Source organism: Crassostrea angulata, chromosome 8 (genome assembly GCF_025612915.1).
Source record: "Crassostrea angulata isolate pt1a10 chromosome 8, ASM2561291v2, whole genome shotgun sequence".
Classification (NCBI taxonomy): domain Eukaryota; kingdom Metazoa; phylum Mollusca; class Bivalvia; order Ostreida; family Ostreidae; genus Magallana; species Magallana angulata.
In genome coordinates, this window is record NC_069118.1 from 22,016,432 (window position 1) to 22,028,013 (window position 11,582).

The 11,582-nt window shown below is 33.0% G+C and overlaps 1 long non-coding RNA gene across 1 annotated transcript; it reads right to left on the reverse strand.

Annotated features, from left to right (window-relative positions):
• Positions 1 to 9,032: 9,032 nt before the first annotated feature.
• Positions 9,033 to 11,157, reverse strand: LOC128160235 (uncharacterized). Its single transcript, XR_008240258.1, has 2 exons — positions 10,953 to 11,157; positions 9,033 to 9,420 (listed from the first exon to the last, which is right to left on the reverse strand). It is a non-coding gene; the product is annotated as an uncharacterized LOC128160235 (long non-coding RNA).
• Between the last annotated feature and the right edge of the window lie 425 nt (positions 11,158 to 11,582).

Genomic DNA, 11,582 nt, shown 5'->3' on the forward strand with positions numbered 1-11,582 from the left:
ACGAGAATGATCAGACCGTAGATTCAGAATCGGATGAGACCCATGAGTCAAATCAATGTGGTGAAAATAGTGGTCAAGACTATGAAATACCCTTAGATAACCCAAATGTACCCTTAGATGAAAATATGGAAATAGACGAAATAGCCCCTAAAGTAGGTCTAGGCTTCAAACCAATCCCTAAACCGCGTAAACTAATCCCTAAGCCCCGTAGGGAAAATAGCAAACAAAAGTTTGCTGTAGATTGTTTGGCTATTATGAAGGAATTAGCCAAAATAATAAACTAAAAAAGTTTTATTATCGTATAATGTAGATGTAAATAATCTTGAATAAGCTTAGCTTTGTATATATAGCACGCTTTTAAAAAGATATGACAGGATGACCCCCTGTGACATAAAAACATGTATTGAGATACGTTGACTAGCAAACGCGGACTCAGTACCTCGGTTATGTGAAGGTATATGAAGGTTAAAGAGATTTAACATATACTCGAAATACATGAGACAGCAAATAAGTAAAGAAATTTTACGACTGATTTTTGTAAGTGTGACTTTTGTAAGAACTTTAAGATAATTCGTAAAAACAATCAAATTTTGCGATCAACATTTTGAGTATGGGACAAGGTTCCTCGGGTTTTCATGGTTTATTGTCTTAAGACAAAAGATAATAAAGTTGTCCCTATTAATCAATTATGGCGAAATTGCCAGTAACTAATTTGCAACCCATGTTCTTTGGTGGGAAGCCCCTGGTTTTAACTTTGGCAGTAACAATAACGATAGTACTTTGTATTAAGAAACGGAAAAATATTAAAAAGTGGGGTGGTATATGTTGTCGTGGTTGCTGGACAGGTTGTCGAAAAAAGGGGTAGTGACGGAGATAAGAAAGGTTCTTCCAAAGACACTGTATTTTGTTGTGAGAATCCAGAGAAAAGGACCTCTAGCGACATTATTGAACTTGAACCAATCCCGAAAGTCACTAGGATCAAAGAGAAACCCCGACGAAGCGGAAAAATCGGAACTCACAAATTGGCCAGTAACACGGGGACCATTTCGACTAAACTAGCACAACAATTTCGTGGAGAGGAGGAAAATGAAGACTATCCATGGACCAAATACTATCGACCGGACCCAGAGCTGGCACGTAAATACCTGGAAGAGAAGGCCGCGATGTCTACGCAACAGAGGAACGCAGGAGACGCTCCGCGAGAAGTCGCCTCGCCATCCGCGCCGACCCTCTATCCACGGGTGCCGATGATGGATGAATAATTGAGCTACAGCCGCGAAGAAGTTGTGTATTCCTTATGAAAGGATTGTGAAATTTAGCGAAAAAAAAAATGTGAAATGTGTTAAAGTAGAAATGTGCGTTATCTTGTGCTAATGTAAATCTTGTATTTGTTGATTCACTCTGGAGAAATTCAGGAAGAAACCGATGGACTCCGAACTTATGACGCGAACCTCGCCCCTAGGAAGGAAGAGATATTTTTGTGAACTTATAAGCATGCACTGACTTTTTATATATATGTGACATCAAGCTTAATCATACTTAGTATTACTTACGATTATATTCAACTATGGTTATTTCATCTTGGTCATTATTATCATACTTTATTCATTATTGTTTTCATGATTGTAATGCGATATAATCAAGCTATATGATTTTATGAACATGTATACATCCTGGGTATAGATTTGTTTTTATAGATGAATGGTGTTCCAAGCCGGAGGTGGAAACATGTCACTTGTTACTATCTCTTAACATAGATGTTCTGACTGGTATGTCACTAGGAAGTTCGTCTGATCAAGGGTAGATCAAGGACGCTTTCCTATTCCGGGCGCCAGGCATGAGAAATCTCCCTTCGGGATATTTCTTTTGTTTGGGGGACGTATGTAAACAGATAGCCATGCTATGACCTTGAATTGCTAGTATTACATAATGGTCACTATGATATTTATGTGTACCTAGATGCTGCGCACTGAATGGTGTTAATGATAATTGACAGAATGAACTCTGTGACTCTTGTAGCAATGCGTAGTATTCCTAAATGATGTTATGAAACCAGGTCATAATACGGGCAGAATAATATCCAAATTGAGAGTTTAACAACATGTGACCTATTTGGCGATTCTGTGTCTGCAACGAATGCTCTAGTATTCTATATTGAGTCATGTATTGTGTATTCTATATATTAACCTTTGTAACCTTTTATGCCGTGTATGAATGAACGTATTGTGAGTAAGTGATGCCTCATACTAGGTGGGGGGGGGGGGGGCTCCGAGACCCAGGACTCGGAGACCCACATCCTGCATCCAGACTCTTTGATTGGCAGTTTTGACGGTTTTGTTACTTTATTTAGGAATAAAATATTAATCTTAATTTTGAACACTAAATGTTCACTCATGAGCGTCGTATATGGGCCGAACTAGTCAAAACTGTCCATCATAAGTAAAACCTTATATATACCCATATGAAATGAGATTGTGCAGACTCCTGATTTGGGCTGCTTTAGATTGTTGTAATCTTAACTATACGATCACGCTTAATAAAACCGCTTGAGAAAGAAATACTGGACTTGTCATCCATAAGCTTGAGCTGACCCTCAATAGGATCCTGTAAGACAGAAGGCTTACACACTTTATTTAAATACTAAAATATTCGTATGTTAGAGAGAGAGAGAGAGAGAGAGAGAGAGAGAGAGAGAGAGAGAGAGAGAGAGAGATTTTATAGTAGATTTGAAATTATCTTGTCTGCTGTCATACAATATCATTGGCGGATCCAGAGGGGGGTTCTGGGGGTCGGAACCCCCCCCCCCCCTTCTCTGGGACATATATTTTTTTTGGAAAACTTGTAATGCCTATTTAAAGGCAATTGTCCCCATTTATAATATAAATACTGTAGTTATTTCAAGTAAATGCTTTTAAAATTGCTAATTTAAAGATTTTTTTACAACGCACCGTAATTTACATGTATTTCTTATATGAAAAACCCTAACAATCTTTTTTATCGAAAAAGGTACTCCCCATCAGCATCCGGTGCTCATATCTGTGAGTAAACATGTGGAAAATCAAAAAAAAATTAACTTAGCAGTGTCGCTAAAAACACAGATTTATATATAATTACATCTACAATGTTTTGTCTACTCTATTTCTTTAAAAAATCGATTATAGTTCATTTTATGCAAGTTATGCTATTTTTCTGGAATGCTAGCTATACCGTACCTTCATACCCACATGAAACACAAAAGAAAGCCCTTTTTTGTTTTGTTTCCAAGAATCGGAAATTATGTTACAAAATACCGTGTAGGGGGGTTTATATAAACCATTATGAAATTGCACAACTTTTCAAAACTTTCCTGAATAAGATCGCATCTGTACTAGTGCCGGATGATGTGGCTCACCCATTACAGAGGTCACATCAAGTTCCCTGGGACGACTATTGCTTGTACAATTGTATTTTACATGTTCCATCTATTCAGCAGATAAACTATCCCCATTTTCGTCATATCCTATCATTTAGACCTTTATTTAAGAAAGCAACCGATAGAAATCAAAGTCAATAAATAGTTCAGAATTTAAACAGCAAAAACATAATTTTTTTTTTTTTTTTTACCAAAAATTCATTTTTATAATAGCTTGTCGAAATAAGTCTGAATTATCTTTGGTTTCTTAGTGTTTCTTTCTATTAAGCATAGCATAGACGCACGTTTTCATTGCTGGAGACTTGGGTTTTTTTTAAGGCTGGAAATTATGCAGATCTTCCTTACCTAAACCAAAACGCGCAATAATGCAGTGCACTCTGATATTAAAATAGATGTGAAGTAGATATTGATGAGATAAATGTTCATTAAATTTACGCACGGAAACCGTTCAAAAGGCCTTGTTTATTGACAAATAATGTATTTTGCACGTATTGATTTTCATCAATTGGAACCCCCCCCCCTTTTCAAAATTGCTGGATCCGCCTCTGAATATACTGGTTTCAGTAAAGGAAGGGGGAAAAACAGAAGAAAAAACGAAAGACTGTTTTTAAGGCCGAACATTTTTAACGGGTGGTAAATCTCACGCGAGGACGGGGCTTAATTTTTAGAGGTGTGAAAGCCTCCGGGCCTGGAGGTCTATCTGCGGTCGTGAACGCTGCTTATCACTATACACAGGAAGCAAATATTACACGATATAAAAAATTAGTCAGAATTGGTCATAGTTTGAATATCTTATTGTTCTAATGACCATACGAAGCGGTTTTATACGGAAATGTCGTCCGTATTTTCTCTAAGATCAAGAGCACGTGTGTAAAAGCACAATATTCAATAAACTAATTCAGTTTTACAAATTTAACTCCGCAGTACATTTTGTTTAGCGCTTGACATTGTTTAAGACGTTAATTTTAACAAATATAATTGTGTAAGAAAACCATACGATCAGTAAAAATGTTGAATGTAAAGGCAGCCATTATACGATGACAACTAATGGAGTTCGTTTTCCATGGAATGACTTTTTCGTGCAACAAGTTCCAATTGAGTTTATTACCAGTAAATAAAGCTTTAATAGCTCATAAGTTTGTTTAAAAAAAGAAAATTTTGTATGCAAGTTTTGGGCTGCATGCTCATTCATCGTGGAATTTATTAGCCTAAGGTCATATACATTCAACATGATTCAAAAATAAATTGCGTATTTTCAAATAACTGAATAGTGAAAATATTTTTCTCATTTATCCGACCCGTACACAATTCACTTATTACGGAAAGAGAAAAAAAAATTGTTTGCCTATTAATTGAGGTTTTGCCTATAATTTAAGAGATGCTAAAATAAAATTGTGATGCAGCAAAAATATTACCGGGGGGGGGGGGGCTATGCCTTTCTGACTTAAGAGGAGAATAGTTACATGTACAACATAACACAGAGAGAGAGAGAGAGAGAGAGAGAGAGAGAGAGAGAGAGAGAGAGAGAGAGAGAGAGAGAGGGGGAGGGAAGGAGGGGATACATTTTTTCTTACTAAAACTATGTCACTTCATGTATATCCTGGCAACATTCTTCGCTGTGCAAGAGAAGATACACGTAGATGTTTCACATGTGGTGATAACGAACCGTGTTCAAATTCAAAAGTAATAATTACAAGTACCGTAACGGTAATAGAGTGAAATATAATTTGAACACTGTTTAATATCACCACATTTCATTTTTAAATTAACACCATACTTATTTTGATATCCGCGACTGGTGTTGGTGGGGGGGGGGGGGAGAGAATTTATAAATATTTTCTTAATGTGATTGTTTAATATTCGACTTGATTTAAATAATAAAAAAACGCATCAAAAATGATGAATATAAAGATCTAGAGTATACCGTTTATTCATACATGTAATGTTTTTAAAAATATATATAAAAAATATATATTTATATAATTTATATATAAAATATATAATTCAAATGGATTTAATAATCTAAAGACCAAAAATACCCTTATAAAAGAATTACATAATATCTTGAACAAGGTATCAGACTGACAATTTACAGGGTTGATTATTGGGACATTCACACCTTTTGATCTACTGAAAGTATGTATACTATACACAGATACCGCCTCGCTGATTTTCCTGTGAAGTAAAACTTCAAAGACATGTTAAAGTCCAGACCAGTTATCTTCTCTCTTTTGAAAAAAAATCAGTATGTTGAGCAATATGGTGGATTCTTTTTATCGTTGAAAATATTGTTCCTCCTCCACATATATGTTACATTAAAGTTTTAAAATTCCAAGAATTTAATACTATCTATAAATTGTAATACATAGTTTTAAATTCTCTGAATTTTAAAACTTTAATGTAACATATATACTAACATTTATTTGACAAATGAATATTGATTAAATTAAATTCACTGAAAAAAACCCTAGATATTTAGTTACTTAAACAGTGATATCGAAATATATAAAATACATTTCCCCTTTTAATTGAATAAGTTGCTGTATTTTGTATGAAAATTGGATTCTGAGTTTTTAATACCTGAGCGAATCGGAGGATGGGTGGGGTTCAGAGGATAATTCAATTCAAATACATAATACAAATATCCAAAAAATATGTCTTAGCTCCCCCAGAAATGAAATATCCCTCCCTTTCCCTGGAAAAATTCTTACCGCGCATGCAATTATATATGAACTTAAAGGAATAGAAGCCCATTTCCTCTCTTGTAAGCAATAGGAAAGAATCAATTCACTCAATTCATTGTTTAAACATAATAATTAATAAAAAAAAAAAGACATAGGTACAGTGGGTTATAGTGGTGAACAGTGTTTGTCAGTACCCTGTACAGTGGTGTACAGTGCTGATCAGTGCCCCGTACAGTGGTGTACAGTGAGGCACAGTGCTGGTCAGTGGGTAGGTACTGTGCTGTGTGGGATAAAGTGTGGTACAGTAGCTCTGTACAGTGGGTGTACAGTGGATTTACAGTAGGGTATAGTGGTTATACAGTAGATGTCAGACAATGTCAGTCAATTTTTGGGAATATCAGTGGATTTTGAATTCAGTAGTGAAATTTATCACCGTTTTAAATTTGACTCTTAAATAAATAGTCAAATAAGAGTGCATTGTAGCAATGACGTTTTCAAAATTTGTTTATGGTAAGACATTACTAAAATCTTTTGTTTTACACGCAGATATAGTTATTTAATTAAGAAATAATATTTTATATGATTTTTAAAGCTATACGCATTTGCGATATATTTCGAATCTAGATTTATACAGTATTCTTTATTTTATGATTGTATTATGATGATTGGTCGATCATCTATAAATTGACGGATTCTATAGATCTTCCTTCCTACTATGATATAATGAATAGCGTTTAGAACGTGTTTAGAAGTGTTTCTATTTATATTACCGCATTATATTATTATATGTGCCACACTTAAAACTAATCGTAAAACATTTTCTGTAAAATTTAAGCATGATTTATTCCCGAATACCTATAGCGTTGTTAAATAAAAGTTCTGATCTTAAATTTATTCACTCTCATTTGAGTATTGTAACGGCATCTTCGATGTTTAACAGTTACTAAATTCATATTTCGTCATCTGAATATTCATATTAAGACGTGTACGAAACAATAAACTTACGTTTTAATCTAGCTAGCAGTTTAGAAATTCTTATTCCCTCAGAGACGATGCACATTAGAGTCAAAATTAAAAGGCATATGCTAAAATACCTCATACTGGATGATAGCCGTGTCGATGTATTGAATAAAAGATTATCGATGTGAATGGATTACAAATACCTGTGCAGGGAAAAACCAGTCTTGACTTTCGTCATTGCACATCAGTCTTTTTTGAGTCATTTGTTTCACGTAACCAAAAATTAAACGAACGAGGAGGGTGAAACACAAGGTCTATGGGCAAGATGGTTTTACTTCAACCCAAATACATAAAGAAATTTAAAGCAAAAAAGGAAAAATATAAAGATCATGAAAAAAATTATCATAAGTACAAGAAAGGCATCAAATTATTAAACAAGAATATGTACGTTTTATGATCTTAGCTAAATGGAGTAATTGATCCGAATGTTTTCCCATTCTCGTGTCTGTCTATACATGTAGTTATATTTGAAAAAAAAAACCTTCAAATCACAAAACCTTGTTAATCATTTATTCTAGAAATATTTGAATTTAAGTCCTTAAAACTTAATATCAATTTATGTTTAATAGGATATATTGGAACGAATTGAAAATTAGAGAAAGAATAACCAAGAATTTATTATACTCATGGACTTTATACATATAGGTGATTTCTACTGAAATGGATCATTTAATATCACTTATTAGTCACTGTATCTAAATTTTCATAAGAATATTCATGTACAATGAAATTAGTGTGATGCATGTTCCTTAAAAATGTAACTACACAGATTGTTTACATTTGAAATTATATAAATGTTCTATTTCTACCTTCACACGAGAATCTGAATTTGATTTTAAAAAGGGAACATGCAAATCGCAAATAAATGGAGTTCATCAATTCATTTCGATTAAGTTGGCCAAGTTACGCAACACATACATAATCTTACTTTTTAATTTTTGAATTTGCATGACATTCATGTTCAACAGGAAATCAAGATATAATCAATTCACAAGTTACCTAATTATCAGAGCATAGTTAAAATCAACTTGATACTTTTGTCATTGCAAAATATTTAAGATGAATAAGATGATTCTTACATAATTTGGAGTAAAACTAGTTAAGTACATTAATATTGTACGAATATGAATATAGCGACGTTTAGTGAAGTCCCCGGCAAACTGTTAACAAATTATTGCCAACTTTTACGGTCATAATGAGCTCGTCTGTAATAAATTTACAAATAAAACGACTTGATTTTGAATCCCTTAGAAGCATATAATAGCACAATTTCAAAAATTCATATTTTTTTTCAGCAAGTTGTACTATAAATTTTTTAATTACGTAACTATCCCATTTGACACGATTGTTTGAATGAATTCAATTTCAAATAAATGCGTAAATTCATCATCTGATAATTTGAGGATTCTAAAAAATCATACATGCCTGAATAGGCACAATGGTCGAAGAAAATGTTTATGGTGGATTCTATCTGCTTCATTACAAAGTTTTATACGTATAAAACGAAGTAAAGTCACTTGTCCCAAGGACTTCAATATAGCCGTGTTTTTGTACGACTAGAACAATCCCGATTGTCAATTGTCTTAAAAAGTTCTTCAGAACTTTAACAATCAAAAGTTAAAATATAACATTGTTTTACAGAACATGCTAATAATCCAAATGTATACTTAACACTATACATCACATAATAATATGTATTGGGAAAAACACCTTGATTTACAAACGTTGCAAGCTTGATGCATTTTATTTGTCAGGGAATAATCGTAATATTTTGTCAGTTCTATACAAAATAAATCCTTGTATTAAAACGTGTTTGTATTTGGCAACGATGAATTTCTGTAAAAATGATTTTAAGTAACAGTACATGCATACGTATACAATTGTAAGCACGTTACGATAGGTAAAGAGAAAAACACTGTAAGAAAGAGCATTTTATTGTTTATATTATAAAGGTACAATGTATTCACAGTCAGTTGTACTGAGTATTAATCGTTGGTTGTGTTTTAATTACAGAACTTCAGTAAAAAATTGTTGCACAGCTTTTAAGTAACATTAATAACGTCTTTAAAAACCTTTTTTGGCTTGAATATTACGTACAGTACTAGGTAATGTGGCAACATTTTAACTGACAAGAACAAATAGATAATTCAAAGGGTGTGAAAATATGCAATTATTTCTTCCGAAGAGATCACATTTATAAAATTCATTGTTTGCAGAATCTTCGACGTGGAATCCTCCTACTACATAGACGTTTCTTGGTGATGCCGTATATTCCATCTATTCTTTTAGCCCTGATACTGACAACTACGAATTAAATAAATATAAAGAAATAGCATATGACAAACATAGAGCCTTAAATAAATACATTGCAATTGTATTGATATACATGTTTGTCCCAAAGATTTCTATTATAAGATAATGTCAGTAACTTAAAAGATGAAAAAAATGTTAACAAACAAAAGGTTTACATGCATTGGACGGTCATCTGAGTACCAAAGTTCTTACACTGAAACGTTGGAGGGTGTCACTTTTGCATATAAAGACTCCTGTTGGAGTGTAAACACCAATCCAAAACACCTCTGACTTTTACAGTTAACTCCCGTCAGTTATGATTTGGTTGTTTAAAAACACCTATTTTCATAAAGGAGGGGATGGGGCAAGAGTCGGGAAGTTTTCGGATTAACTCTGCCATATCTCAAGAATGAAGAGATATTGTAAAATGTTAGTAAGAAGAAAAGACAAATGCAGGCTTTTAATGACCGATTTTTAATAATAATATTCACAGTTTCATTTAAAATGTACACAGGCATACAATGCACATGGATATTAAAGTAGATTTACTAAAATACAAAACATACTCAATTAAATATAGCCAATTGATAATGTAAAATTGTTTACAGACAGCATACGACCAACGACAATAGGTGACCTACGTGTCTCAAGGGACCGGAAAATACATATTCACTGTGTAAGATAATTTTTCACCCCCCCCCCCCGAGTAAAACACCTTAAACTCTCCCGCATGAGCAGTGAATTTCACTATCTAAAAAATAACATAATGAACACATTATTTACACTTCAGGTCAAAGGCATAATAGCTATGTATTTAATTTTTATCAAATATATATTGGAGAAGAGAAGAATTTAATTTATTTAGACTATATGGTCATAACAACTCCAATCAAGATCCTGAACTTCTAATCGAGGGAAAGGCCTTTTACAAATTGGGTAAAGAGGGTTTCATAAAAATTTTAACCCTTCAAATACATGTATATACGGAAATGGAGAAGAAAGGTCCTAGGGGTGTTGAAGTCCTGAATTTACAACTTAGATGGAAACTGTTGCCTTTGTTGCTTTTCAGAAGAAAATAAAAATGTAAAATAGTAAACAGACGACAGTCGTTGCACGGCGCACGACAATGGACTAAGACATATTGCAGTAGGTCAATTGAGTGACTCAAGTGACCTATCACAGTTATGACATGCACTAAATGGACGCAGTTTTGTTGTTGTTCTTTACTTTTTTTTTTTGTTTATTTTTTTGGTGTGTGCAAAACGCAGATTGTTTTCTTTTAAGACAACTATAATACGGATATACTACAGATTTAAAATTTTCAATACCCTTTGTTTCTCGATTACAACTAAAAATAAAGCATTAAACATGTTTCAACCAATGCATAGACTAATAAAAATTCCTATATATTTATTAAAACAATTAGGTTCGGTGAATTGTTGTGTAATTTTTGAAAAAAATCCTTACATTTGCTATCTCAAACACTCTATCCTTAAGACATATAATCTAATTTTATCATATTAGATTTATATTAAAAAGCTTACTTTTCTTTGTGAAAGTAGTCCCCACATTCTCGTTTCCCTGAATCATTATAAACATTAAAGTCATCATCAAAACACACAGGCAAAAATATTTCATTTTGGTTGAACTTGGTGTCTGTAATAAATCACTTTCTAACGAGGAATGTGAAAGTGCTCTAGCCAACTGGATTTATGTACTTAAGTAAACAGACAACCATACTAACCTTTAACCTCACATTCTTTTTCATTATTAGTCATGCCGAAACAGAAACTTACTTAGGATTGTCAAATATTTTACGTGTTTTGAGTCAGAATTTGCGACACTTATTTTAGCTTCCTGGCTGTAGGCAGACTCTTTATTTCTACAAGGTTATCAAATATAAAATAAATGAATAATTTTATACATTATAATGAAATTTAAGAGAAAATTCAGTCTTGATAACCTGAAAAAACCCATCAAAATAAGAAAAAACACAGACAGACTTTACACATAGAAAACGATTTCTCTCCTTTTGTTGCTGTTGTAGTTTTTATGAAAATCTAAATAAATTAAATATAAAGCGACTTTGCATTTTTGGATATTTTTCAGTAATAAGGCACATAAAACACAACGAAACTGTATTCTCATTGCATTGAAGATGGCGGTTTATAACA